The sequence below is a fragment of the Mauremys reevesii genome, linkage group 10 (assembly GCF_016161935.1).
Source record: "Mauremys reevesii isolate NIE-2019 linkage group 10, ASM1616193v1, whole genome shotgun sequence".
NCBI lineage: Eukaryota > Metazoa > Chordata > Testudines > Geoemydidae > Mauremys > Mauremys reevesii.
Window position 1 is genome coordinate 68,831,807 of NC_052632.1, and position 26,317 is coordinate 68,858,123.

The window sequence follows — 26,317 nt, forward strand, 5'->3', positions numbered from 1 at the left end:
ATGGTGCGCACACATGGCTGCTCCCAGCAATGCAGCGAGCGGGGGGGGCGGCGGCGGCACTGCTGCAAGGCTGCTGCTCGCCAGCCCGGGTTCACGTGCACAGCGCCGGGGGTGCATTGCAAGTGCCGCTTGGCGCCTGCCTCCCCGTCCCCTGACTGTGCGGCCCCGGGCCGGGTCCCCGCCCTCCTAGGGCCGGGGCTGGGCGTGCACCAGCCCCCCCCCCCACTTCAAACAAAAGCGAACAATAGCCCCCGCTCGCTGCTCTCGCACCGGGAGCCGCCTGCCTGCAGCTCGGCGGCAGGGGGCTGGCGGCGGGCCCTAGAGGGAGGCATGGCTCAGCCTGCAGGGAGGGTATCGTGGGGGTGCCCGGCCGCTGCTTTCCCCGTAGGGCAGGCTGGTGAAACAGCGCCGCTTTCCCGCAGGGAGCCCCCCCCCTTCCGCTGGCAGGGGGACCCGCTCCAGACACTGGCCCTGCTGCTGCGCTCTGCTGCGGGGTAATGGGGTTTGGGCATCAGGCAGCGTCCTGGTGGGGTTACATTAAATCCGCACAAAGCCGTTGTGTCATCCCGGTGTAGCGGAGTCTCCCCCCAGCACTAGTGACCAAGGACCAGCTCTCTTAGGGGAGTCAGGCGCCTGAATACTTGGAGGAGCTGAGCCGGACCTGAGCCAGCGGCCATTGAAGTCAGTGGAGTTCTGCCATTGACTTCACTGGCAGCAGGATTGGACTCTAAAAGCTCAATTAAACTGGCGTGATTATTTGCACTATGGTTTGAAGGCCACCAGATTGGGTCAGTTGTTGGACCCAGAAGCACGGTCCTGGCGTGAGAATATTCTGCCACTCATCCTGGAGAGCTCTTCTCCAAAAGCCAACAGCATGTGAAAGAGACCCCAGCTTGGCCTTCCTAAAGGGGAACAGATTGCCAAAGGAGGGGGCATGAAAGGGGGAGGCTTTTGTTTTCAAACTTGCCAAACAAGTCAATTACATTTAAAGAAAGGGGAGGGGGGGGGAACAGGATTTACTACTGCTCTGCCTGTCTGTTAAGTCGCAACCCTGAGTTATGAATTGAAACAGGCTTTGGATGAGGTGATAAATGCAAAAAATCAGGGTTTACTCTTGTAAAATGGAAACACCGACTCAATATTAATTATAGTGTCAGCACTGTCCCCACACTGCTGGAATATGGACTACATAGGTCGGCAGAGATGGAATAAGTAATTTACTCCTGTGAGTTAGGGATATGCCACATAACACATGTGGAAGAGCAAAGTGGAGCTCATCCCAAGCACTTGAAAAATTAACTGTACCAATCCCCTTATATTGTGTGCTCAGTTGATACCACACTTGGCTTTCTCTATATACAGGACAATGAATAGTACATGGTATGTTTAATTAGGAAAGCATTTAGCCATATTTTTAATAGATAAGCTAGGTGGAGTTCAATGCATTGTGGAAAAGCTAGGTATGGCTATATGTGAGTAGATCAGATGATGGTATACTGGGGCATTTATGGAGCTAGAGGTTAAGTAAGATGGTTACCTGATTGCATGGCATTCTTTTTTCATGCAGAGAATGAGGCCTTGATCCACCAGAGCATTTAGGGCTCAACCTACTGCCCATCAAAGTCAATGGAAAGAAGTCCATAGATTTCAACAGGCATTGGATCAGGCCTAAGGACATGCTCAATATTAAGCATGTGAATATTCCTGACCCTGTTGAAGCTGATAGGACTACTCAGATGGAAAAAATTAAGCCTGTGCTTTGAGAGTTCTGGGCCTGAAAGACCATTCAGAAGCATTGCTTGTCCTACAGGCTGAGCATCTCACAGAATCAGATTGTAACTCCACAGACAAAAGCTGTGTTTTGGTGATTGCCCCAATGTGGCAGCTAACATTTTCACACTGAATTCTAAAGCACACCTAATGTAGGCTTATACCATGGCTAAATGAATGAAATAGCATTGTTATTAGTAGGTGCACAGAAGTGTGCTATGTGGTTTACAGACCAAAGATACTGTCTGCCCAAAAGACCCGATAATGTAGATTTAGATATAAGATAGTGAAGGAAATAAACTATAGTTGGGGCAAGGAGGGGTAGGTCAGTAGTAAGATCTTGTGGTTATTCAATAAAGACATGCATATCATGAGGGTTCCATCAGTTTTTAAAAAATGTGCTTTAATTTACTTCTGCTTGATAGCACAAACAGCAAGGGGCATTGCCCTGGTCCTAACTTACTTCCGCATGTGAGTTACTTTACAGCTGTGACTAGTTTTAGTAATTTCAATGGGATTGCTCATGTGTGTATACATACTCATGTGCTTAAGTTTTTAATGGACTGCGACCCCTCTGATTACACACCCACACAGTTCTGTCAAGTATCACAAATTAAACAAACTGGAAAAATAGAGGGGCTCTTTCCCCCAATATACTCTTTCAGCTAGTGTCATCCTAAATGTAATTTTAAATGAAAGTAGGGTAACATTTTCCAGTACGATTTTTAAATTGTGTCCCTTTAAAAAGGGACCTTTGGAAATGGCTCGCCCCAATGCCATCAAAAGTACACACAAAAAATAGTGTAATGTATGAGGATAAAATAAAATCCACAGCCTTGTTGATACATCTCTGCCTTGTTTTTCCACGTCTTGCATTTGACTTTTTTTATAGTCTAATTTTCTTCTTGTGCTACAGCAATAGGACTAATGAGGAGACATCTCTCTTATTAGGTGCAGAAAGAGAAGAGGTGGTTCCTGGAATCTTCCCTGTAGGAATAAAACATCAAAAGGGACTGAAAAGTATGACTCACCATTTCAAATATAATCTAGGTTTATCAGCAAAGAAACATACAAAAGGAGATGACAAAGGCGCAGTGTCTTGGCAATGCTGCAGTGGTAGAGTCATAGAACCTGACACACTGTGTTTACACTTATCTGACGCCATTGACTTTTAATTTACAAGTGTGAGATCCATAGAATCAAGAGGCTGAGAAAACTTGTGTGTCCTTCTGTTTCCTATTGCTCATTTTCCATTGTTTTGTCTAGCCTACTTTTAAATGTTCTAAATAATGGGGCTTCCCTTGAGAGACCATACTGATGCTTGCATTAGTTTCTTTGGAACTAATGCAGTCCCCAGTGCACAAGCCTAATAGATGACTGTGTTCTAGGGAGAGCTGTGGGAGGACAGAAGAGGAAATAATTATCTGCTATCCCTACACCTCTCCCATGGCTGCTGCTACAGCCTTAAAGCTGTAATAGAATCTGTATGGGTGGAGTAATCAGAATATCTGCATAGTGGCAGTTCCACTGGCCTTTCCCCTGGCTTACCCTTCCTCATCTACAAATGTGCTCCGAGTGCGATGGGACAGGAAGTCCCTGAACAGTTCACATGGTTCCCTGTATGGGTTCCCAGAATCCTGCCCCTTCCTCAAAGAGGTGCTCAGATACTACAGTGTTGAGCGTGGTATAAAAATCTATATGGAATTCCTCACCAGCTCATAGCAGTGTAGCAGCCATCAGGTCCATCAACAGCCTGAATTTGCACACAGAATTGCTCCCTCTGACTCAGTGCTTGGCCAGTGTTGCTGTGCTCTGTTCATTGCTTCATTTCACCACAGAGGCAGCCGCGTTTTATGATGGGCAAAGAGCGCCCTAGATATAATGGGACAGGCTCTGAACTGGTGTAAATTGAGACAGCTCCACTGAAGCCAAGCACAGAACCTTAAATGCTTTGGGATATATCGGGATGAAAGGCCCTGCCTAAGTGTAAAGTTTATTCTTACCTTCACTGTGTACAAGAGCAATCTGAGATTTTTGTTTTCAAACCTACTTTTTGGCACAAACTACAGGAGGGTTGTTACCTCACCCTGATGCTGCTTTATTTGTCTGAGTCTTACAGATGCCTCATAGCACAATCTGGAGATGAACATATGTCCTCATGATACACATTGGCAATACTCGAAAACAACCATGTGTCTCTCTGTAATGGTGAATGTTTATTTATTCCCTTACAAGTTCACAGTCTGGTTCCAAAGGGACAGCATCTGAGTGGATCAGAAAGCCTACGATCAGAGGAGCCTTTATCAGTATTGCATCCCTTCACTTTAGGCTACATTCCAATGCCTTTGGAGTTGACGGCATGGTGCTTGCTGCATCTAGAATCATACAGTTATTGCTTATAAACAGCCACGTGCTCAGACATCAAATGACATTTATTGATCTTTCCCAAAGGACAGTTTGTTCTTGATATGACATGTTAAATAAGGGATGGATGGACTTAGCTTTTAAAATTCCAAAGCCACTGGAGATTTGTGAGGTTTCAGTTTTTCAAAAGAACTGACCCTTCCCCTTCAGTTGACAACCACCAGTCTTGGGTGGGAGTGAAGATTTCAATAACAATTTAGTCACACATTCCTTCAGCCAATCAGGATGTAGAGTGAAAGCAATGACAGCATCAAGAGGAAAGAGCAACGGAGTCTTTGAAGCTAGCAAGAGCTAAACAGGCAGTGGCATGAGTAAGGAGATTGTAAGGGAGGGGGTGTGACTGGAAGACTAATCCTTTGGATAGATGTGAGAGGCAGAGAGAATATTGAGAGCAGGAGGAAGAGTCTGACAGATGAAGACAGATCTTGTGGCAAGGAGAAAAGGAGGCTAGCAATTGTGAGAGGCAGGTGGCCTGGAGGTAGGAGGATAGGAATACAGTCTGATGGAAAAACAACTGCCTACCAACATAAAAGAGCAGCCAGAGGGATCCAGCTCAGATGAGCTGCTCAGAGGATGACAGCTGCAAATCTGACCTTTCTTAGATTATATTTTTCTTCCTTTTATCAGACTGCTGGATATCGTCTCTCTGCAGTGAAACCTGTACACTCTTGTTAGGCAGTCTCTTGTCTGAAGAAGCCCTCTCCCTCAGTTATTCCCACACCACAGGAGTGCATTTCTACTTCACCTATATGAAAAGGCCACCTATGTCACACAGATTTCTCTTGGTCCCTTAAGGCAGGTTTTACCAGCTGGGAAAAAGGGGCTTTCCTTGTGTTCTTGTAAAAATCATTCACAAGAAGACAGGGTTTTAGAAGTTCTTTACTGAGGCTCCTGTTAAGGCCTCTGAATGGACAAGTTCCATGTTTAAAGAGAGCAGAGGCAAGATTTGGCTCTTTTTAACATGTGGAACTGGGGCTATGCTACTGGCTGGCTATGAGGGAAGGCTGCTGACACAGAGGCCTGTTTGTCATGGCTCTCCCAGCTTGTGCAGTGCGTGTTCACAATTGGACCAGGAATGGTTCATGTGGCTCAGACTGGGTTTATGTTGTTGTTGTTATTGTTGCCTTCTCTTTGGAAACCTTATGAAGATTATAACGTTACAATTTACACTAACGGAAGATCTAGCTCAAAGCTTTTACATGCATTTTTTGGTTAAAATTTAATGCTTGATTTTTTTTTTATTCCTTATTTCTGACCTATTCTCTTGGTTCCAATTGAAAAAATGGCTTGTACTTCATTTGAGGAGCATTTCAAGAACACTTTCCATGGGAACCAAAAACAGATGTGATAAACCTCCAAACATGAGATTTAGTCTAATCTGTTGTTTAATGAAATGTTACAAAACAAAACAAGAGTGTGTGTGTGTGTGGGAGTGTAATCCTGTTTTGTTTGTGTTATCCGAAAGGTGACACACCTGCCTTTCTGAATATTATTTTTCAGGAGACACTGAAAATGTGCAGTAAAAATGTGTGCTGGGATAAACAAACCTGACCTTGCCAATTAGCACTGGGAGTAGGTTTGTGAGGTTCTTGTAACATGTCAGCACATCCGGGTACTCTGTGTAAGGGGATTATAGTTTACAACAGAAGTGAGAGATTTCTGAGGGAGGAGGGGAAGAGATGCAATTATGAAGGGAATACTGTAGTGTAAGGTCCTGATCCAACAAAACACTTAAGCATAGTGCTTAACTTTAAGCACGTGAATTGCCCTACTGAAGTAAATGAGACTACTCATGTGCTTAAAGCTAAGCAGATTTAATTGCCTTGCTGGACTTCGGCCTACATAAATTATTAGGGTTAAAATGAAACTGTACACCAAATATTTCAAATGATCTGGATTAAATTCTTCCCTGTGTATGTTTCATACACACCAAAATGAATGGAAACACCATCAGTTTCCATTCACAGAGATATTTTGTAATTCTTCTCCCAGGATTTTTTATCTAATAATAAAATATTTGTCTGATTTAAAAAAAATTAAAAGAGGATATGTTTTGTACAATACAGCCAAAAAGTGAAGCCACCTAGAAACTATGATCGGCTGGAAAACAAGAGTTCTGTTTTGCAAACAGTTTTGAGGTTGCAAAATTAGTTTTCATGGGGAGAGGAAGAGTATGTCTACTGGTTAGGACACTCACCTGCAATGTGGGAGACCCAAATGCAAGTCCCTGCTCTGCCTAATTGAGAGTGCAGACTTGAACCTACATCCCAGGTGAGTGCCTTAACTAGCAGGCTGTATAATCAGTCTTTCTCTTACTCAGTTCTCCTACTGGAGCTGTTCCACTTTGTAGGACTAATAAATATTATTTAGTCCAGAAAGAGAATTTTGTTGAAACAAATATGTTTCCACGAAAAGTTTTGGTTTTGATGAATCAGCATTTTCCACTGAAAAAATTCATGACCAGCTCTACTTCTATAAATAAAAATGAAACTGTGACAAGTTTAATTTCATTGTCTGAGATACGTGAAATTCAGCCAGTGAATATCAAGATATTTTCTCTTCTAATAAATTTAGTAATTTATTATAAACATCAATAAGGATATTTGTTCTTAAGAAATACTTGATTTTTAACTTGACAATATCCTTTGAGGACTACAGTGCAAAACCTCGATATTTCTCACAGGTTAGTAAGTTATTAAAAATAACCTGCCTTTTAAATGAAGTAGTTTCATAGGCTAACTTTCTCCAGAGAAGGCAGAGGAATGCAATCTGATAAATTAAAACCTTCAATCTCTTGTCTATTCTTTAATGTAAAAGAAGCTTCAAATCAAAAGCTAGCAATTAACAACATAGCAAAATGTACATGTACCTTCATGCTAACCAACCATTTCAATCTCCACCTCAGCACCAATTTACAAAGTTACATACTTTATTTTTGGTGTAGGGTTTTTCATACAAACAAAATGATCAGTCTTTTTATTTAAAGTCCTGTTTGTGTGTCAGAAAAATATGATGAATTTAAATAATTGTGTGTGTGTGTGTGGGGGGGTTGTTAGATCTCCTCTTCACTCTAGGAAGATGTAAAATCTTGCCCTTTCTCTACTTGTTGATTTCTTTGCATTACTGGGAGGTGATCAGTAAAGAATTAAGTGAAATCAATGTGCCCCAGGAACAGTTTCTGTATGAAGGTAATGGTCATCTACTGGCAATGACACTTCTACAGAGAGGGTCTTGTCAGCAGCTGTGACTCTGCCATTTGGGTGTTTGTCACTAACATGCACAGATATGATCTTAGCAGCTGCAAAAGCTTGAGTGCTGTAGGCAGCTTTTCCACCAAGCGTGTGAATCATTTAGTTCTGGGGGCATACTGAAATTGAAAGTATGTATCCCAGTAATACCTTAATTTTCAGCATGCAGGGCCAGATTCTCTGGTGGTGTAAAATGGCATAGCTCTATTGAAATCAATGGACTATACTGATTTTGGGTCTGATCTTGCACACACTTAAATCAATACCAAAGCCCCGACTGACTTAAATGGGCACAGAATCAGACCCTTATACCAGCTGAGGACCTGGCCTAGAGAGAATAAGATCCTTTTTCCATTTAAAATAAGTTGTTATGCTCCATGTTAATTAACTTAATAAAAAACCTTGACCACCCAATTCCCTTTTGTGGTCTTTAATACACTTAGCTAGAATTAAATGGTGCTACCATAATAAAACAAAAATCTGGAGCAAAATACCTATAAATTCCTACTCTCTCTCCTCACTTCTCAGCAAACACAATCAAGAAATCTTTTAGAGGATGGGTACTTTAACCTAATAAAAATACAGAGTCCATCTGGCTCTCCCCCTCCCAACCCCCACTTGTAAAAAAGTATTTTCTACAGTTTTATGGAAGAAAAGTCTGACTCTTGATACTGAAGCACATTCCCAATATGGATCCACCATTTCTTTTTTGGTAGCTGCGACAGAAAAAATGGTGCTTGCTCGAAACACGATGGGGGTGATTCTGATTTCATTTGAAACCATTTCACATTGGTGCAGTTCCACTGAGTTTGCTGATATTACTCCAGATTTACATGTGAGAACAGACTCAGGCCCAATTTAGCCAGAATTTCTCTGTATTATACAAGGAGTGCAACAGGAAACCAACAACAGGGGAATCTGGTGCAATCAGAAACCAAATAATGCAGACTCTGTGTATCCCCAGCTAGTCATTTTCAGGTAGTACTAAACATCTGTCTAAGCATCCATTGCAGGCAGAACAAGCAGTTGCCTAGGGGAAGAGCAGCAAGACTAGTAATGTATATAAGCCATGAGACCAGATTGAATTCAGGTCACTTTACAGACAGCTATGGTCTGATCTCCTTATGTTTATTCCAGAGGTCATCTATCTCTGTCTTCAGCAGGAGGAAAGGATAGACCAAGTTGGAAATCAGAAGGAGAGGATAAAAAAAAGTTACAATTGAATTTGTCAATATCACCAGGAAAATGGTGCAATGTCAGTGTAGCTGACCATATACAACAGTCAAACAACGACCCCCGTCTCCAGAGAATAGTAGAGCTGCATTCTGCCTGTCTTACTCATAATAGCAATCTCATTGGCTTCAATGGATGAGTGAGGAGAGCAGGATTTGCCACTTAAGCAACTGTAGATAATTTTGTTGCAGCATCTCACATTTTATTTTCACCCAATTACTTCAGTCAAGTTTGTAAAATCCCTGCAGTTTTGAATGAAGAATTATTTACTCTTTCCTAGAGGCTGACAACTGTTCTTCCTACAGTCAGCTATTGCCCTGCAGGAGAGATTTGGTTTCCCTATTGGTCATGCTGTGATTGTCCGGGGATACATATATCTAAGGCAGAATTTGAGGCCAAAATTCTTTTTAAAAGGGTCTCATGGTTTGTCTGACTTGTATAAGTCCACAAGGGCACTTGATGATATATGGAGTGTGGTAAGATTACATGACAAAAGTGGTTGCCCTTGATAATATTGGTGCATTGGGCACAGTGTAGACAAGGACATATGGCAGTGATTTTCCTACCTTGAACTTGAAAGAAAAAGTCGTGATTTAATTTTACGTCATCGCCCGGAGGCTCTTTATTTCTTGCTTTTGCTCTTTATTGCTCCCACAACACCATGGTAAAAACATACACTAAACTGCAGCCTTCAGTAATACAGTCTGTGGATTTTCCAGATGCAAGGTCATACCGTGTTCAGTAGTGGTCCCTGCAGTCCATCTTCAGCACTGCTTTAAAAGCCGGGGACTGCTACTGACTCTTCTCTCCTTCACTACTGCTCTTCACTACCTGACAAATAATAATAGGATTTAGCACTCAAGTTACTGATCCCTATTCTTAACCTTAGCTCACATTTAGCTGTTTTTGGCCTAGGAATACTAGAACGCTTCCACTGATACACGGCTTTTCCTCCAGATACCTGACAAAGAGGCCAACATTTTCAAGAGTGGCCACTGGTTTTGGGTGCCTCAATGTCAGCATGTTGCACCTGATTTTCATAAGTAATGAGCGCCCACAAATCCAGTGGAAATCAGTAGCTGCTGCAGGTGATCAGTGTGTCTAACATCAGACCTCAAGTTAATAGAGAGCCTAGCTCTGAGTCCTGAAGGTTAACAAGCACAGGGCTTTTTTGGACCAATGGTGGAACTAAATTCCAGAGGCTATGGTGTCCAAGCACCCTCAGCTATCTAATTAAGGGACTATTGCTGGGAAAGGACCAGCTGATGACAATTTAAGGTGGGGGTGGGTGGGTTCCTAAGGCAGCCAGGAATACAAAAGTTCCCCCAGTTTCCAATGTTTTTATGGCAATGTACCTCTTTCAAACAAGGGGAAGCAGGTATTTTCCCTAGGTGTTTCCCTGAAGTTGCCTCCATTTTACTCAGATTGAGCTTCGGCAAATTTTCCTCATCCAAGTCGCCATCTTGGCGTGGCAATGGGAAAGCAGAGGTACAACATGGTTCAGGTCTGAGGAAAAGAAGTCATAGTGATGAGTGGCTTCTACCTATGGATGATGCTGCAGAGCAGACAATATCTCCCTGTCTCCCCCCAGCTGCCTCACATAAATATTGAACAACAAGGGTGACACTATAGAAATCTGAAAATTACAAAAGGCCAGATCTAAAGCTTAAAGTTATTTGGAGGCTTTACATTGACTTCCATGGGTATTACATCAGGGGCTCAGGGAATATGGGCAAAAACTGAGATCTCTGAGGAGAGAAGGCTCTGTTAAGCTATAGCATATTCTAGCCTTTAAAAGAGAGTGAAAATATTTTGGGGGCTCTTCTTCTCTTGTATGATATTGATGGTGAATATGAAAGTGAGCCTTGTATTAGCTGCTGAAATATGTCACCATCTGCAGGATTCTATTTTGTTTGTTACAATGGGGTATATGTGATGATAGATGGAACTGAGCACTTGTTTTCTTTTAGGTTTGAGGGAGCCGCTAGTTGATGGATTTCAAAGCCATTTGCTTTTGTAATTTTGTGCCTAATTGTTTTATCGCTGTAATTGTGTATTGTCAGTTTTCAGGATTTAATCTAACTTGGGCATTCACTGGCAGTTAGGTCACTGCAGATTCTGTGCACTCTGAGAGTGACTTTCTGGTAAATTGCAATCAAGTCTTCAGGGAAGCAGTCGGAAAAGACAGAGACTAGGGGAAGGTTATTTTCATCAGTATGTTCCACTTAAAATGTAGCTTTAAACCTGCTTTGGAAAAATCACACCGCAATCTCAAAAAAGCTAGTAGAATGTATCATTTTATTTAGCTGATCATTTGAAACTGCTAGGCATCTGACTAATGAAATGAGCTGTACATGAGTCAAGTCACCTATCCTGTTTTACAAATGCAATTTTTGCATTGATTAGCATCAGTTTAATAGTGTGTATTATACTTGCTTGTTGAAAACTTTTTATTTGATTCAGGAGGGCCTGTGGAACGGTTCATGTGGGTCAGCACCACACCTAACACCAGACCAGTATCCAGTTTCTGTAAAAATTGATTTCTCTTTGAGGAGGTTGACTCTAACTTGTTTTTAATTAGCGATGGCAGATGTTCAGCTGGAAGAACGTCTTAAGAATCATTATTCTAATAATGTTCTATTAGCTTTTAAATCTTCCTCTTCATGTAAATCTGTAATTAGTGTGTTCTGTCTGTCAGCCATATTCTACTACAAATTCAAGCTGTGAACAGATAAACCAGGGCATGCTAAAAGCTGCGGAGGTTCTAAAATGAATCTTATGTCTCTGCTCTTCCTGTAACTGTACTGTAAGGTTGACAATGCAGCTCTGCTCTGTTGTTCTGCTGCATGATCCCCCATCTCCTCTGAGCCCACTGAAGACCTTCTCCAGGGGCTGATGGGGCTGTATGTTTGGAGGGGCCACACTGGTGGCAGGGAGGGACTAGAGAAGTTAAGCAACATTTTTCCCACAGACACAGAGCAAAATTCAAACACAGGTTGATTGTGGTGTTCCTCATGGAAGAGACTGAAATGAACAGCCACAATAGGATGGTCAGTGGTAGCTTGACTGCCCCAAAGTCATTTTGTTGGGTTGGGAGGGTCATTCCCTCTGACCTTGTGACTGGAGTGAGCTTTTAAACTGTGCTTCTTGTGGCTCTCTGGCTTTTTCCAGGGAGGCTGCCATCCCACAAAAGAGATGGATGATATGATGGACATAGCAGTTAGATACATGTGATGGGTATCCGAGGAGGGTATTTTTTCTGTTGGAGGGATGGTGAGGTCTCATGTTCCCAGCCATCTTGATTGAACCTTCTCTTTTGTTGTTGTTGTTGTTGTTTTATTGTACTTATATTAAAACTATGATTTCTCTCCTAAATCCTTGTTTATCTGCCTGATAAATATATTCATTGCTGGATTCCCAGAGTAAGGGGCTGACTCAACATTGAATTATTCCAGTTTGACACCAGTGCAACTTCATGGACTTCCATGGACTCTGACTGGTGTCAAACTGGCAATGTTTGACACAGGCCCATGGTGAATATTTGTTTTTTAATTCAAATTGTTTTGTTGTGTCATCCATTTAACTCATTTCTTTAAAAAAAACACTGTTTCATACTGCCTTCTGGTGGCAGATTCACTTTTACAGATGATAATAGTTTGCATACACTGTACCTAGTGCATTTCATCCATAGATCCCAAAGGAGAGATAAGTATCATTATTTGGGGAGACAGAGACCTGTTACTTGCCCAAAGTCTATCAAGTGATGTATAGGTCTGGTGCTGACCCTCTGCAGAGAAGTGAATTTCCCCTAGTGAGTCAGGGTATGTCTATACTGCAATGCTGAAGTGTGATTACAGCTCATGTAGATGTACTGAGCTGGCTTTAATCTAGCTATCTCAAGTACTGGAGCAGTGAAGCACTGGCAGCATTGGCTCCAGTGTGGGCTAGCCACCTGAGCAATTACCCAGGGTTCTAGGCGGCCTTGTGCAGCCTGCACTGAAGCCCATGTCAGTGAAGCTTCACTGCTCTGGTACCCAAGCTCGCTTTAATCTAGCTAGCTGCAATCACACCCCGATTGCAATTTAGACATAGCCTCCATGTCTGAGTCAAGGGTAAAACACAGGTTCCCTGCTCCCACCCCAGTTAACTGGAAAACAGTTGCCCTTTCTACACTTTAAAGATCTTCCATGTTTAGCTGAATGGTTGGCCATAGCGATCGTTTGCCAGTGGGCCTGTTCCTGTGCAGCTGCAAAGGTTTGATGGGCTGAAAGTCCAACATCAGAACAAACTTGTTGCACCACGTAATAGGGGATCTCCCTCTGGGCCACCTCCAGCCCTTGGTTGGTGGGATTTTATTCTGGATGTTACAAGCCACCGGAGAACGGCATTCACTGGAACGTCTTGTGACATTCTCGCAATGTCCAAAAAGCCTAAGACGCTGGCTGCGGACAATGGCCCTAGTAGTCTGTAGACTGGAGCAATCATAAACATCTGCATTTTGAATGAAATCGTTCCACTTTATGCCTAATATAGGACACTGGCATTTTGTGTAGAAAGGCTCCAGCTTTGCCCAATCAGAGCAGAATAGTGTCCACGTTTTGCAACCATACAGAAGTACAGAGAGGATACTGCTCGACTAGAGTCTGAACTTGGTGGCCATGCTGAGAAGATGTTGATTCCATATTCATTGTAAACAACCCATGGCAGACACTGCAATGCCAATCTGGTGAAGAACCTCCATATGAGAGTTGGAGGAACTCGTGAGAACCCAAATAGCAAAAGCTGGAGACTGCTTCGACCGTTTCATTATTCAAAGAGATTGGAGTCACGGGTGGATCTGATCCTAGGTTTTTCAGCTTTGTCTTTGACCACGAAACATGGAGGCTGACCTTGGCCCATGACTCCATTTGCTGGAGTGCCTCGCAAAACCTGTCGGGGCTCTGTACTAGAAGAACTGTCCCTCCAGATTCTGACCTGTACCTCATTGTGATGGAGTGGTGTAACATCTGAAGTAGGGGATTGCTCGCTGGAGCTTGCTGTCAGCGATGAAGGCTGGTCTGAAATAGTGCATTGGTCATTATGTGAGGTGGACAGGTCCAAGAATCTGAAAATGATGGCTAACACAAACGACAAAGACACAGGGCAGCAGCTGTGCCTAGCTACTGGAAATTTCCACTGCTTGCATCCGAAGAAGTGGGTATTCACCCACGAAAGCTCATGCTGCAGGTGCCACAGGATTCTTTGCTGCTTCTACAGAACCAGACTAACACGGCTACCCCTCTGATACTTAACTCAGGTTGCACAGCACTGGTAGACCAGGAAAAGGTTCACATTACTGCACCTCTATCTCATCCCAGTGGGACAAGGTATTCTTTGGGACAATCATTCGCTCTTGCTTTTGATCAACATGAATAACAGTGCTCAGTACCAGGAGTTAAAGCCCCTCCTTACTTTCAGCTGCCGATGTCCTGCCAGTGCCGTCTTCCCCTGGCACAAATGTGATGGGTTCATACTAAAGCCCCCCTGGGGACAAGCATCCTCTGAAGTCAGCAGGTGCGTCTGCAGTGTATCGTGACAATGTATTCAGTCATAGCTGGGATCTCTGCCAATTCATCAAAATTGCAACCTGGAATGTTTCAACTCTTTACAGGCGTGATAATCAGGCCACTGTCTCACACAAAATGGACAGTCTTGGCATATTAATCATTTGAGTAGTGGTGCAGCTGCCCCACTCCCTGAGAATTTAGGCTGCAGCAGGCCAGTGGGCCTGCGCAGATGAACAGCCAATAAGAAAAGGGCTTATTGGGAGCCAATCACGGCCCAGATTGGAGACAGCCAATCAGGGCCAGGCTCAGCCCTATAAAAAGGTTGCTCAGGGAGAGAAGAGTTAGTCCGTCCTAGGCCTTTGAGAGGGGAAGGTCTGTCTCCAGAGCGGGGAGACTAGCACCAGGGACAGCGCAGTGCTGGGCAAGCCCGGGGGGGCAGAAGGAAACTCTAGTCTGCCAGGCTGCAGGCCTGAGGGGAAGGGGCTAGCCGCTGCGATGGGCCGAAGGGGAAGCGGCCCAGGGACGTGGACAGACGGAGGGAGAGAAGGAGGGCAGGATGGCTGCCACTAGAGGGTCCCTGGGTTGGGACCAAGAGTAGTGGGTGGGCCTGGGTCCCCCTTCCCCCTTGCCTTACATCCTGCCGATGGGAGTGGCTGTCTGGGGTTGCACCAACCCCCTGCCAAGAGGGTGTGACTTTGGGGGTGCAGTTGCCCACATTGGCCAGGGTGTAGAGAGGCAGCTGATTGACACCCCCCCCCAGAAAGGGGTGTGGATGGACTAAGGGGCACTGCCGGAGGGCAGTGGTCCGGAAGAGGATGCCGTGAGTGGAGAGCGATGTGGACTCAGATGCCAACCAAGGGCGAGACAACCGGCGGGACACCACCACAAGAGGGCGCTCCACTGGACTGAGCTAATTCCCAAGGACAACCAGCAGGAGCCGCTGCGGTGGTGAGTCCCAACCTTGTCACAACCAGCCTAATGGAAGCCAGGTTGATAGATCATGGGTGCCATGAGGCTGAACATTCATTATTCTACAATTTAAAGATGCTTTTCAATATTTTATTTTTGAGATAATGCAGGTGACCCAATTCCCATTTTTTCACAATAGAAAATGTTCATTTGTGCCATCAAATATAAGGGCACTTGTGATCATGTCCGTGTAGTTAATATTTTACTAGAGAATTTCATGTTTAACTTCTTTGGTATTCAGGCTTAAACATGCACACATGGAAATGAAATAACCAGTTCTAAAAGCTCACTCTATAACTCTCTAAAGAGCCAGAGCTGGAGTTAGGTAAATCCGATGTCTTTCTTTGTAAAATCCTTATTTCTAGCCTGGTTGTTTCTTAACTTCCCATGACTCATGATTCACAAGGATTTCCTGCCTTGCTGTCTTCCCATCATAGTGTTTCATTTTTTTATTTTTATTTTTTTCCTAAGGAGATAATTTATACTTATTGGGTTGATCTCAACAAATAAAAAAGGGTTTATTCTTGATGTGCCCAATAATCTCTTCCACAGACCACTCTGAGTTTTAGTGGTCCCTCCACATACATCTGGGAATGTTAATAAAAGGGAATTTATGGGCCTGATTCTCTGTCATTTTACACTGGAGTAAATCCGGAGTAGCTCCATTGAAATCAATGGGCCAGATACTCAGCTGCTATAAATTGCCAGTGTCCAGTGTCATCAATAAAAGCAATGCCTATTTACAACAGCTGAAGATCTGGTCCAATGGATTTACTTATACCAGCTTTTAACCTGGTGTAAGAGAAGAATCTGTGATTTGTCCCTCTTTTGCAGGAATATGACAGTTAGTACTTTTCGAATCTAAAATACATGTTGATGGTGATACTCTATAAATGCCCAGAATAATACAGAATCATAGAAATGTAGGGCTGGAGCAGACCTCAGTAGGTCTCTAATTCAGTCTCCTGCACTGAGCCAGGGCAAGTATACCTAGACCATCCCAGACAGGTGTTTGTCTTCTAACCTGTTCTTAAAAGCATCCAGTGAGGGGATTCCACAATCTCCATAGGAAGCCTAGTCCAGTACTTAACAATCTTTAGTTCCGAAAGTTTTCCCTAATATCCAACCCAAATCTCCCATGTTGCAGAGTGACCCAATTACTTCTTGTCCTTCAGTGGACATGGAGAGCAATCAATCATCACCCTCTTTGTAACAACCCTTAACATATTTGAAGACTGTTATCAGGTCCCCACTCAGTCTTCTTTTCTCCAAAGTAAACATGCCCATTTTTTTTAGCCTTTCTTCATGGGTCATGTTTTCTAAACTTTGTCATTTTTGTTTCTCTCTTCTGAACTTTATCCAATTTCCCCACATCCTTCTTAATGTGTGCTGGCCAGAACTGGACACAGTACTACTCAGCTGAGGCCTCACCAGTGCTGAATAGAGTGGGACAGTTATCTCCTATGTCTTACAGATCATAGTTCTCTTAATATGCCCCTGAATGATATTAGCCTTTTTTGCAACTGCATCACATTATTGCCTCATATTCAGTTTCTGATGCACTATAACCTCCAGATCCTTTTCAGCAGTACTACTGCCTAGCCAGTTATTCGCCATTTTGTAGCTGAGCATTTGATTTTTAATTCATAAGGATAGTACTTTGGACTTGTTTGTATTGAATTTCATCCTGTTCATTTTAGACCAATTATCCAATTTGTCCAGGTGGTTTTGAATTCTAGTCCTGTCCTCCCAAGTGTTAGTAGTGACCCCTCCTAGCTTGGAGTCATCCGCACATTTTCCACTCCATTATCCAAGTCACTGGTGAAGATATTGAATAGTACCAGACCCAGGACAGACCCTTGCAGGAGCCCACTAGATACTGTCTCTCCAGTTTGACACTAACCCATTGATAACCATCTTTGAGTTATGTCTTTCAACAGGTTGTGCACCCACCTTATAGTAAATTCGTCTAGACCACATTTCCCTAGTTTTTCTTATAAGAATGTCACATAGGACTGTGTCAAAAGCCTCAGCAAAATCAAGGCACATCGTGTCTACAGCTTCCCTCTATCCATTAGGCCAGTAACCCTGTCAAAGAAGGAAATTAGGTTGGTTTGGCATGATTTGTTCTTGACAAATTAATGCTGATTATTACTTATAACCTTGTTATCCAGATGCTTACAAATTCATTGTTTATTTTGTTCCATTATCTTTCCAGGTATTGAAGTTAGGCTGCCAGATTTATAATCCCCCAGGTCCTCTTAGTCCCTTTTGTAAAGATGGGCACTATGTTTGCTCTTTTCCAGTCCTCTGGGACTTTACCCTTCCGCCTGGAGTTCTCAGAGATAATTATTAATGGTTCCAAGATTGCATCAGCTAAATACCTTAGGATAAATTTCATCAGGCCCTGCTGACTTGAATACATCTAATATCAAAATATTCTTTAACCTGTTCTTTCCCTATTTTGGCTTGTGTTCCTTCCCCCTTGTTGTTAATATTAATGGTGTTGAGTATCTAATCACAATTTACCTCTTTAGTGAAAACTGAAGTAAAAGAGGCATTAAACACTTCAGCCTTCTTCTTCATGTTGTCCATTACTAGCTCTCCTCACCTGCTAAGTCAGAGGTCGGCAACCTTTCAGAAGTGGTGTGCCGAGTCTTCATTTATTCACTCTAATTTAAGGTTTCGCGTGTCAGTAATACATTTAAACGTTTTTAGGTCTCTTTCTAGAAGTCTATAATATGTAACTAAACTATTGTTGTATGTAAAGTAAATAAGGGTTTTAAAATGTTTAAGAATCTTGATTTAAAATTAAATTAAAATGCAGAGCCCCCCACACTGGTGACCAGGACCTGGGCAGTGTGAGTGCCACTGAAAATCAGCTTGCGTGCCACCTTTGGTACGCGTGCCATAGGTTGCCTACCCCTGTGCTAAGTAGAAGAGCTACATTTTCCTTCATCTTTCTCTTGCTTCTAATGTATTTATAGAACCTCTTCTTATTCCATTTTATGGCCCTTGCTAGGTTTAACTCATTTTGTGCCTTAGCCTATCTGATTTTGTCCCTACATGCTTGTGCTATTCGTTTGTACTCCTTAGCAATTTGTTCATGTTTCCACTTTTTGTAGGATTCCCTTTTGATCTTTCAGATCATTAAAGAACTCTTGGTGGAGCCATATTGGCCTCTTACTTTTATTTGTATCTTTCCTTCACATCAGGATAGTTTGATATCTCTACTTTATAATAAATGTGCCCAATTTTATTAATTTAATCTGACTCTATCCTCCCCTCCCCCGCAGAAGAGCAGCATGCAATGCTATTGTTAAACTAGCCCATTGTCGTCCCTTAGTATTTTAAGAGAATAAATTATTAATATTTTTCTCAGTTACTTTTCATTTTTCCATGTTTAACTTTATTCTTTAAGTCAAGCTGTGCTTGAAGCATATCCTGTCTGATGTGACTAAGCTGTTGACTCATTTCTTTTATGGCGCTAATAAAACAAGATCTAATGAATAGCAGTTGGAAATCAACCACCTGCACCTGCAAAATCCAGATTGTTCTTTCCTAAGGTCTGGTTTCTTGTGTATAGCGTGAACAGACTTTAAAATATCCAATGAGCACGCCTCAGTTGTAGTTGAAATTGTATTTTCTTCTGTGCTAGAGATTTTCTGCTTAGCCTTAGTATTGCACCCAAACCCTTCAGTTCAGAAAATTTTACATAGCATCCTTCTGAAATCTATCTCCGTAAACATTAACTCTGGTAATTGCATTGAAAGATCTAATGTGGACAATTAGCCTTGTATCGAACACCAGGGATTTGCTTTCACTCTAGTGGGGATTTCATAACTTTAGGGATTAGCATTTCAACCTACTTTTGTCATCATTTTATTATAATTTAGTTGTTTCTCTTTCGCTATAGTCATCAGCTGTGGGTCCAGATTCTTTTCTGAGATCCAGCCCAATTGCACCACTCAAGTGGCATAAAAGAACTGGATTCTGGCTGCAAATTGTCAGCAGAGAATTTCCCTTGCATAAGGGAGCTCCCAGTTGGTGAATCTGAGCTGGGTTCAGCCCCTGCAACTGTGTCTGCCTCCTTCCCAAATATACAGCACGTATCAGATAAAATATGGGGTGTAACAGAGATCTGTTCCACTATAATGATCCATTAAGGACACCAGTTGACAGCTCTAAGCATCATTAGGACCGAGGATCAGGCAGATGGAATTGGCTCCCTGGCACACCCCACCCTTTTGTGCGCCCAGGAAAGCCCCATAATTAGGTCTGAATATAGCCCTTACACAGGCAAAATAGCCATTGAAATCCAATGGGATTTTTGCCAACAGAAAGACCAGAAATCTAGGCCCTCAGCTGTTTGTGAACTAATGCTTTATTTGCCTGTCCCTTTAAGGAACAAATCCCAGCAGCCATTGAATTGGTGGTACGCTGTTTTGTTGCAGGGGTCAGGATAGAGGTGGGTAAAAGAACGTTCCACACCTCTGCTGCTTGTTGGAGTGGCAAAACATTACAGGGATCCCATGACCAACAAGGGGTAACATCTGCTTCCCAGGAGAGTCAGCTGTTGGAAAGGATATGGAATTGAGTTAGATTTGGGGGTTTAACCCTACGGGATTTGCAGTTGCAGGGTGGCTAACTTTTGTGATTTGCTATTAGTTAGAAAACATGACCCGCGTTCACCCTAAAAGCTCAGAAACCAGCAGGCAAAGGAAAAGATTCCAACATTTATTATTTTTAAAAATCTCATGATTTTTAAGGCAATCTCATGACATTTTGGAGTCTGGCTCATGATTTTTGAATAGTTGGGTTTGGCAGTACTGCCTCTGAGGGAGTTAAATCAGACTGGACCTTAAAAATGCAGAGCTAAATTTTGACTTCATTTGCACTTGTATAAATCTGAAGTTTCTCTGCTGAAGCCAGTAAAGTTATTCCAGATTTACCCTAGTGTAAATGATGTTAGAATCTGGCCCACTCTCCCTACTTAAAATTGATGAGGTTGCTATGAGGTAGAAGAGTATTTGTGATACAAGTGTGCAAATGAGCTTTGCATACATCTCCCTTTGCTTTAGCTTTCCCATATCATGTCCTGACACAAGCAATAACTTATTCTGACCATGCATTTAACTCTGTTATGTGTGGTCAGCATTACATAGAAATCTAGACATAGGCTCCAGTTCAGCAAAGCACTTAAGCATGTATTGAAGTGTGTTGTTGAATCTGGGTCTTACTGAGAACTTCTCTTCCAAGTGTTTCTTCTCTGGACTGCCCAGTTTTCAACCGTCTCAAACTGAAATATAACTATAGCTCTTTTCAGATAATAGCAATAGTAACCGAAGATAGACAGCTAATGGTACAACATACAAACTATTCCATATAACCCTTTTCCCTATCCTTTGTCTGTCTTGCCTAATTTGATTGTAAACTCTTTGGGGAGGCCCTGATCTTGGTGGATCCCTGGCATTACTGTAATAAACTTGCTTATTATCAATAAAGATAACTAAATAGGTAAGCTAGCAGTACCGGTATGTATTGTTTTACCCAGTAGTCCAGGCTTTCAGGAAGTTTGATGCAATAGGAGGCTCTACCCACGCTCAGCCTATTTTGAAAATGATCCTGATCTCGAACTGCATTATTTCATCTGAAGCTGTATTTATGAGATGCATTAAAGCATAGAAATGCCTTAAAGAAAAACAAGCTCATTAAAGTAGTGTGAAACAGAGCGGTGCACTTTCTTCGGGCATACACAATTAAAAATTCTTTACTGGAAGATTTAGGGCCTGACCCTGCATTCTTTGTACATCCAAAGCACCCTTTGACTTCTATGGATGTGCAGAGAATGCAGGATCAGGGCCCTCTATTGGTTTTCTGAAAGGCATTCTAGTCAGGATTGTACAGTAGAAACAGAGCTTTTCTCCTGAAGGTGAATAGCTATGGAGCTGAATCCTCAGTCCTTAAGTGCAATTCTGTTGAAAACATAAGGGCAACTTCGTAGCTTAATACTCGGGATTTTTACTCTTACAGAGTCTGTGTATCTTGAAGAAATATGCAACTCACATTGTAGGTCAGTGAGGAGATTTATACACAAGCTACAAAGCAAGCATAGGCTTTTAATAAGTGGCTAAGTGGTTTTAAACAATAAAAAATTAAAACACTCAATTAAATGCATGCAGGTGCCCTGAAATGAACCACTGTGGCTAACTTTACAGTTTAATTGATGATGAGGCTTGGAATTATTTGATCATTCTTTATTTCATGACTCTCTGTCAGTAATATCATTTTTATTGCTGAGGGTTTTTTTAAGATATAAATTTTTGCAGTAGTGAGACATTTTCCAAAAAAGGGAACCCTTCAGAAACTGATTATTATTTATTCAAATACTGAGGTTCTTTCACAGTTTTTAGTAAGGGCCAGATTTTTACACGTATTTAGGCACCTAAAGATGCAGCTAGGCACCTGGTAGGTTTTTCAAAAGTGCCTACGTGGCTAACTCCACTAACTACCTTTACTGATCTAGCCCTTAGTCCATGTACAGGAAAAACTCCCATCCACTCAACAATTGCACTCCCTGGGCTGTTTTGAGGGACCCCTGGGGAGTAGCATGGCTCGTATTTTATTCAAAACCTTTTTTGGACAACAAATGTCCCTTTCACCATTTTTTTTTTAATTTTCTGGAACCAGAAACCAGAAATTTCACTTTTAATTCTTTCCCCCTTTTTTCCTTTTTGCCACTGACTACAGTAGAATAAATGCTGCCTAGGGTTATTTTACTCTTTCATTTTTCTTTTTTCTTTTTACATTTTTCAGCTCTGTAACTTTTCCAAGTCCTTCTCCTTGGAAAAATTAAAGAGTAGCTAAAAGAAAAATGGAGAAACAAAATAAGCCTGGACATAGTTCATTTTATTGCTCTGGGTTGCAGAGGGGAGGAAAGTGAGAGGAAAACAAAAAAAATTGAAATTTTGAAAATTCAAAAATTTTCAAAAACATGTTTTGAAAAAAGAATCTATACCATGAAAAAGTGTTCCCTTTTGAACCTTGTGAAGTGGAACCAACTTCAAAGTCTGGACTTTTTTGTGATTTTTAATTTTTTTCCCCATTTTTAATTCTCTTTACTAGAGACCCACACTAACCTCCATAATGATCAACAGAGCAGCCCAGCTGCAGAGGGAAGCACCTGCTACATCTCCTCTGGGCTATAGAGATCTGGGATTAATTGTGCCTGCTTTCCTGAGTTTCTCTGGGTTAGTGCAGCTCTGTACCACTCCAGTATGGTCTGGCCATAAAAACTTCAGACATCAGCCTATTCTACCTAGGAAAATGCTGTCCACACCTCACCGCATGCAGGCTGCCTAAGGTATTCATGTCGAGTTCAAAGCATAAAGTACCCCCAAAATGTATTGGACACACAATCCCAGGGATCAGAGAGCATCCAGCAGGCCTCATGATAGAGCCAAAGCTAGATAAAAATGGGGTGACATTTCTGAGAAGTAAACTGAGGGTAACCTCTCTCTAGTCACTGAATGTTACCCTCAATTTGCTGCTGGCCTACTCAGTTCACAGCTAAGGTGTCATTTTGACCAGAGTTACATTCTTTTTCTTTTGGTGCACATTGTATTATATCTCCTGTAGTTATGAATACACCATGCAATAGGAGATTGAAGATTCACAGATTGAAGTAGCAGTTACGGTTGCTGGAAAGCCAGCAGAGTGCAACTAATGGCTTCCCTGGAAAGGTGAAGAATAGTTTACCTCATTAAAGTAAACTAATTAAAGCTGTACTCAAATCTCATCCTTAGAGCTGCATATTGATACCTAGTAATAAGACCATTAAGTACAAGTAAATCAATAGGAAATACCAGGCCCATTTCTAATAAATGTAACAGTGTGAGCTTTATACTCTACCTAAGGTTTCCAGTAGTGGATATATATTAACCATTTATTGGAAAATGTTTTTCTAATGGACCTGAACTTTAATGCTAGTGCACAGTGGTGTGAAGTTAGGAAGGAGACACACAATTCTGGACAAGCCTTTAGTCTTCTAGTGACATAATCTGTGAACCGATTGCCTACAGAAGAGAAATTCTGTCTTTGCTTCTGTTTTATGCTAGCCCACTAAAAATAGGCTGGACTTTTTTTGCTGAACTAAGTTATTTCTAGGGCCCTGTTCTCTCCTTGATTATTGCATACTCGATTCTCATTAGTATAGAAGAGTTACTGTACAGGTGCATATTGAGGACAGAAGAGACTCCAAAATCTCCTCCTTCTCACCACACTTTCTTTCCCCAGGCCCAGTACACTCACAGTGATGCTTCAACAAATTCCCCGCTCAAGATGTAGCTGTGTTCTAGGAAGAAACTTCCTGCATTACACCTTGCTTATGTCTTTCTCCTCCTCTGCATCTTTGCCCTAGTTTTTTCCCTTTCTGCCCTCAATATCTAAGCAAACGTGACAGGGATGGCAAGGAAGGTATAAAAGGGAGGCACTTTCATGCAGAAGGGATTGGTACACAAGTGACCTCCAGCATTTACACTCTACTTTATTGCTGTTGTCTATGCAGATACAGGTAATGTTGCAGTCCAGTCCTTGTATTTACCTTGTGCCCAAGGTGCTATATCCGGGAAAAGGAAGAGTATCAAATGCAAGATTTTGTTGTCTTGACCACAAAAGATCTAAAATCCTAGGCAGAGAACAGCAAGTGCAGCAGGTTTGTGTCTCAGCTCTGACTAAATGTCTACACTCTGGTGACCTGGTGGGAAATAAAACAAGAGGGACAGGTAGTAAGGCGCTAGAGATTAGAGTGAGACAAAATGTATTTGGGACTGAATCTATATAGAGGGTTTGTCACGTTGCAAACATATGATAAAGGGCCAAATTCACCCTTGAAAGGTGAATGACTCCATAGGTTTGAGTACAGTTGCACCTACCTATACCAGTCTTTGACCAAGGGCTTATCTTCACTATGGGGGTAAGATGACCTAAATTACACTACTCCAGCTACATGAATAACATAGCTAGAGTTGACGTAGCTTAGGTCGACTTACCCCAGTGTCTTCACTGCACTGCATCAGTGGAAGACACTCTCCAGTCGACTTACTTTAATCTTCTTGGGGAGCTGGAGTACCGGGGTCAATCAGAGAGCACTCTGCCATTGATTTGGCAGGTCTTCACTAGACCCACTAAACTGATCCCTGCTTCATCGATTGCAGCAGCGTGGATCTCCCTGTAGTGGATAGTTTTTAACTATCTATGAGGCTATGTCTACACTACCATGGTAAGTCAACCTAAGTTATGCAACTCCAGCTATATTATTCACATAGCTGGAGTCGACATAGCTTAAGTTGGCTTACTGTGGTGTCTACACCACGCTGGGCCAACGGGAGGCACTCTGCCGTTGACTTACCTTACTCTTCTCATTCTGGGTGGAGTACTGGAGTGGATGGGAGAGTGCTCTGCCATCGATTTAGTGGGTCTTCACTAGACCTACTAAATCGACTCCCACTGCATTGATCGCCAGAGCATCGATCTGGCGGTGGTGTAGGCATGGCCTAAGTGACTACACTGCTTTGGTTCTAAGGGACAGGGTTTGTGGATTCGGAACCCACCATTAACTAAGGATGTAAAGGGATGCTATGAACTGGGAAACAGTTGTTTATTATTCAGCAATGATAACACTAGTGATAACTCACCAGTCTGTCCAAGTATAAGTGAACAAAAGAGGTTGTGAATATTAGCAATGCCAATCAGCTGCTTTGTTTTGTGAGAATACCAGTGAATACTTTTTGGCAGATTGAGCTGAGCTCTAGTCGGAGCAAATGTGTAGCAATCAAAAAAAGAGCAGCTTGAGAAGCTCTTGCATTCCCAAAAGCGTCATTTTTAAAACTACTGCTGATCTAACTGACTTCTGTAGCCGTGGCACTGCTTAGCAACTGCACATTACAATGTTCAAAAACTCCGTGTTAGCTAGGAAGAGGAGAAGCAGTCAGAGGAGAGTTTGTAACAAGAAACACCAGTGCCAACTCCAAATCCTACAGCGAGGCTCATGTGCAGTACTCTAGTCATCAAGGGCCAAACCATTAGCCAGGCAGCCAGCTCTATGAGCTAAGCTGGGTGCTTGGCAGCTGCATGAAGATGGAAGAGGGGAGTCCTCTCACTCCTTTGACTATGGAACAATTACAGAGCTAGTCCATGGAGGCTGTAGCACTTTAGTAATTCCTAACTGGTATATGGTCCCTTGGGGACTGTTACCAGATGGCTTAGGTTACAGCATCCCCTAGGCCTCTCTAAGCTATGACAGGGGTGGTACAAATCAGCCCAGAGAATCAGGGAGCCATAACCAGATCTCAGCACAGGAGAATATCAGGGTCCATGGGCTTATGTGGGACTGTAGTGCATAGGCCTTGTGCTAATTTTTGTACAAAGGAGAATGTCACCCTCAATTTACTCTGCAAAGATTAATTAACCCTCACAAATCTCCTGGAAGATTGGCAATTATATACATAGATAAGTTAAGCCAAAGCCTGACGTGCTGGCTGAGTAAGGAACTTAGTTCTGATGTCCAGTCCCATGCTATAACCACTAGACTACACTCCCAGGAGACCTGTGCGCACACATAATTCTTTTGTTAACCCTTCTCATACAAACAGCTTTTAAAAATAATAAAGACACTGCAGAAGAGACCAAGTAAATCTGTATTGAATGGAGCCCTGAGGATGTATGTTTGAGGAATCCTATGGAAATATTTCTTTATGCCGGCTAGAGCCTGATCCTCCAAGGAGCTGAGCATCTGCTCTAAGGTGAAGTCAGTGGGAATAGAGGATGCTTATCACTTTGCAGATTTACAGATTTACCGAAGGCTAGAAAATGGAATTTCTATCCCAGGGGAAATTCTGACATTTCAAAATTTGTTTTAGTCCCCAACTGGGACAAAAAGTTGACATTTTGAATGGAATGGAAATTGTGAACAATAATGCACCCTGAATTAAATGTTTCATTCAGATAATGTAAAAACATAATATAATGTATACAAAAGTGAAAACTCAATGAGAAAGTTGAAATGAAATACCCCATTTCAATTTCAAATTGTTCCAAATTTTTTCCATTGATAATTTCCTCAAAATC

The 26,317-nt window shown here is 42.3% G+C and overlaps 1 protein-coding gene across 2 annotated transcripts in view; it reads left to right on the forward strand.

Annotated features, from left to right (window-relative positions):
• IQCK (IQ motif containing K) overlaps positions 1-26,317 on the forward strand; it is a 258,834-nt gene that overhangs the window by 223,547 nt on the left and 8,970 nt on the right. The gene's annotated exons all lie outside the window — the stretch shown is intronic.